Genomic DNA, 4,999 nt, shown 5'->3' with positions numbered 1-4,999 from the left:
AGATATAAGTAATCCTTATTGCAAGCAAACCAGCCTATTGGGTTTATTTAATGTTTACATGATTTTCTAGTAGACCTCAGGTATGAAGATCCAAATTACGGAAAGATAGGACAGGGGTTGCCCACTCACCTGTTTTGCTTCCCTCCTCTACACGAAAATTACCATTTTGGGCATTTACATAATAATTTAGCACAATTACGCACTATTCTCTGTCACCTTGAACCCTTGATTAATAAAGAATCAGCCCATTAAGTGTCCTTTGCTACACCTGTGCCAATGCATGGTTTGCTTGGCTCTAAGCTTCTTTAGCGACTGTGTGTGTTGAGAAATTTGTGCAAGTCAAACTCCCGCACTGCTTGGACCATCATTGACTGTACAGAGATACTCGTTTAAAATTGTATAACAAGTAGGATCTAATTTTTTTCTTAATCTTGGATATATGGCCAAAAGGGCTTTAGTTTTGAGATATAATATACCATGGGGTGGAAGAGCTGTCGGATTCTTATGAAACAGTCCCATAAGGACCATAATATATCAGTCATCAGTGTCTTATTGTCCAATTAAATCGTGTGTATTACCGGCTTTAATAAAGATGACTGTTCCTTTATACAATAAATTATTTTTGATATTGTGTGGTAATTTAGAGCAATTCTGGAATGCGTGTGCATATATTTACCAGCAACATATTTCACTGGAGAACATAGTCATTACTTAATGGTGCCATGCTGAGACTGATGGTACCAACAAGGTTACAGTCCAGCCTGTGGACCTGCTTGGAATATATGTAATATCCTATGAAGTTTATCTGGTAACTTGCTACTGATCATAGCAGAGTCTTACATGGTGACTTTGTACCAAATGTGGAGGTGCCCAAAAGACTACAATTCTCTAATAGAATCCCAGTCCAATCAGTCAAATGTTTTCTGATCCAATTTCTCTGCCACAAAGACAAGACAGAATGAGACACAAATGTATGCATAGCATGGCCAAAATTACTTTAAAAAATGTGCAAATTACTGTTTAACTTTTCAGTTATTGCAGGTACAAATACAGAAGTTCAGTTTTGATAAATATCTTCATTTAATATTCTGAGACATTTATGAAAGATATATATCTAACATATTCCCCCAAAAAAAGAGCTTTATAACCGGGTTCTGATACATAACTTTTAATAGGCAACGTGCAAGAACAATTCTGACTCTTCCAGCTAAAATCACTGTGACATTTTACTCTACGCAGCAATTACAGAAAGTAACAATATTGCAAATTAAAGTTAACTCAAATAAAAGAACAAAGTCAATTTCACTTTAAAACTTTAACACAGTTATGTATAACTGTACTTTAATAGGATAAGGGGGGTATCAACTTTTATGTAAGACTTTATTAAGAAGAAATCTTTCTATAAGGGGCAGATTCACTAAGGGTCAATTTCGAAGTTAAAAATACTTCGAAATTCGACCCTCGAATTGAAATCCTTTGACTTCGAATATCGAAGTCGAAGGATTTAGCGCTAAACGTTCATTCGATCGATTCGAAGGATTTTAATCCAACGATCGAAGGAAAATCCTTCGATCAAAAAAAGTTTAGCAAGCCTATGGGGACCTTCCCCATAGGCTAACATTGACTTCGGTAGGTTTTATCTGCCGAAGTAGGGGGTCGAAGTTTTTTTTAAAGGGAAAGTACTTCGACTATCGAATGGTCGAATAGTCAAACGATTTTTCGTTCGATTCGTTCGATTTCGTTCGAATTCGAACGAATTTAACCAGTTCGATGGTCGAAGTACCCAAAAATTACTTCGAAATTCAAATTTTTTCATTCAGAACCTTCACTCGAGCTTAGTGAATCGGCCCTTAGTGTTTTATACTACAATACAATGCAGTTGACATATTCAGAAATATTTTTGAATCACCTAAGCTGAGTGTAAGTTATATTAGTATAATACTGGATTTTGATAATTTATTCTTACAATAGATAGCGACAAGCAGAACACCACTACTATTCACATAAATAAGAACAGACGGTTTCCAAAAGCTAGCAGCAGGTGCCAGTCTACCCCAAGTCAAATGGGAAATAGTCTTGAAAGGCTATTAGATATTTTATCACTGTCACAAGTAGCATCAATCCAACAGTGGATATTCCACAGCACCAGCGGGCATACCTATACATGCAGGCAATCTGTGGGTTCTGACAAATGCCAGAGGTGCCAATAGACAGTCACTATTTAGTGGGCTAGTGAAGGGCTATTTGGGCCTCTGTTTACTTGAAATACCAGGGACTATTTTGGCTCCCAGTCCAGACCTGTATATACAGTATTATGGTCTGAGAGTTTGATGCAAACTGCATGCTTCTGTAGGAGAGAAGAAACTGCCAAAATGAGTCTTACACCCAAAAGGTCCACCACTCAGTTAAGCTAACATATCAGGACAAGCAGTCTATCTATATCTAAAAGAAAAGGGAAATGCATATATTTTAGACTGCAGAGACATATGGTTTGAAAGTAAAGTGAAAGAGGCCATTTATGTCACAAACCGGGACAACCATTTCTTATCAGACCCTTGTTAGCAACATAACAATGTTGCTTTAACACCCTACCCCGGCTGTTTCACATTTCATACCCACATTCAAATAATTTTGAAAAACTTCCTGGATTCAATGAGATTCATTGCCCAATTGTGACTGGATCACACTTTCCCAACTCTCCGTTTTAGTTTACACCTTCCTGAATAATTTCACTGGAACCACTGAGATTGGATGGTGGTGACTCTTATTAACCATAAGGATTTAAAAAGCCACTCGGTTGAACAGAGGTGAAATGCTTTCAAGATTACTCAGAAAATCCAGTTGCTTTAGACTTATCACTCCCTCTACTAGATAATGTATCCAGTTACATCATTACAATGAAACAATAAGACAGGTATAATTGTTAACGTTACATGGAATAATGTGTGAATCAGCTGGATAATCTTAGCATATAAAGTTGCAATGCAAACTTCTATTTAGAGCTTTCAAAGATATGGTCACCAATCGCCTGCATCCTACGGCTGGACACAGGAGCCATGTGCATTACTAGTGTTACCTAGCAAGCAAATACAATGGTGTCAGATTGGAGCTTCATTTGGGAATGAGGTCAATGTGAAATGAGAGGTACCTAAAGCTGCTGCAGCTGATTTGCATTCAGGGACAAAAAGGATGACTGAAAGAAAATAGTTTGTGGATTTAGTATTTTCCCTGAATTTACCCGTTTTGATGTGGAACCCTGGGAAATGTAAATCGAGGTTCAACTGTATTTGCAAATGGAATAGCTACTGAAAACAGCTTATATGACAGCTTAATTGTAGGAACATTTACAAATAACTTCAAAACCATTCAAAATGTTTAATCAGTTGCTTAGAAAAACCTCTTCTTTAGTAAGAGTGATATTCATACTCTGAAATCAAAAGTTTTCTCGCCAGCATCCCTTGCTGGGTATTAGGTCTCTTTCGCTATCCTTCTTTATCTTTAATTGCCGGTATCTTTCAGCCATATCAAACAGCTCCCCTGGAACTTCCTATGATAAAAATGTAGATACATTAGAGTGCGTGTTTGTATATATGTCTGTATATATATTTAAAATTCATTGTCTGTGAGTAAACTTAATGACATAATATGAAGCTTTAGAAGAGTAACTTAATTCTGTATATATACCATCCAACACAACAATCTTCCCATTATGTTGCAATATGCCTGCACTTAACTGGCAGGCATGTACTTAAGTATTTATGTTAATACTTCCGAATTAATCAGTGTCAGTAAACATAGGAAAAATATTCAAAAGTGGACAGGATAAGATAACGGAAATACAGACAAATGTAACTAATATCTGTAGTGAGAACAGTTTACCACATTGTACACAGGATTACAAACAATATATAGTACTCTGCTGATTTCATAGCATCAGAATAGATTAGATAGATTAGATGAGATAGAATAGATGATTGAATTACTGCTAATGCCAAGCTGGTCTGATCAGCCTCTATGAGGAGGCAAGTGTTAAGGGGACATATTTAGATTTTGCTAAAACATTCAATACCTTTTTCACTCTAACATTGACAAAACTGCTAAGGTGTAACAGTAAATGAGCCCTGGAAGCTTTTTATTCATGTTGACCTCAATGTGCTCCTTGCCCCTCAATAATCATAAACACACATAGCTAGAAACAACATTTTCAAAGCAAATCTTTGCCAAACGTATTTTACTGAAAATCCTACTTGATTAGCACGCTCCAAGATACCGATTAATTCACCTCCAACCTTCCAATCATTCCTCCAACACTCACAGCTTATTTATCCTTTTTGTTTTTAGATAAGAGATCCACCGCATGACGGTATATTTATATATGGAATCCATATCTGGGGAGTGTTATGGAACAAAACTGATTCAGAAGTTGTGGATTCCCCCCCAAAACAAGCAGTGAATACTTTGCCAGTCATTTACCTGCAATGTCTTCCCATTTCAGAGAAACCTGGAATTGGAGATACTTTAAGAGGTTTAGAAACATACAATTGCCCTGTGTACTCTTCTACAACCTATGTAAGAGAACCAATATTCCATGTAGATATACACAAAGAAAATATAGCTAGTTCACGTTGGGCACTTAGAGGCATGAAAGCAACTATCCATCCATTTTGATCACCCAGACGCAATAAAGATGAACTTTACTGTAACTTGTGTAAACTAACTATGCATCTTAAAATTTATATTATTTTTATAATATCTTAAAAGGCAATACTTAAAATGCTTTAAAGGAGAAGAAAAGGTAGATTTAATTGGGGGTGCCAAAAGTTAAGCACCCCCAAGTGATTATATATATATGCTTACTTCCAATTTGGGGGCAAATTCACTAAAGGACGAAGCGCCTAACGCTAGCGTTAATTCGCTGATTCACTAACGGACGCTGGCGTAAATTCGCTAGTGTTACTTCGCACCCTTACGCCTGGCGAATTTGCGTAACAGACGTAAC

General features: G+C 36.7%; 1 long non-coding RNA gene across 1 annotated transcript; it reads right to left on the bottom strand.

Annotated features, from left to right (window-relative positions):
• Positions 1-3,361: 3,361 nt before the first annotated feature.
• Positions 3,362-4,438, bottom strand: LOC121393545. The gene is made up of 2 exons (XR_005961148.1): positions 4,248-4,438; positions 3,362-3,547 (listed from the first exon to the last, which is right to left on the bottom strand). It is a non-coding gene; the product is annotated as an uncharacterized LOC121393545 (long non-coding RNA).
• Between the last annotated feature and the right edge of the window lie 561 nt (positions 4,439-4,999).

The sequence above is a fragment of the Xenopus laevis genome, chromosome 5L (assembly GCF_017654675.1).
Source record: "Xenopus laevis strain J_2021 chromosome 5L, Xenopus_laevis_v10.1, whole genome shotgun sequence".
In the NCBI taxonomy this organism is placed as follows: domain Eukaryota; kingdom Metazoa; phylum Chordata; class Amphibia; order Anura; family Pipidae; genus Xenopus; species Xenopus laevis.
The sequence above is the reverse complement of the archived record's forward strand: the minus strand, read 5'-3'. Positions and strand labels throughout refer to the sequence as shown.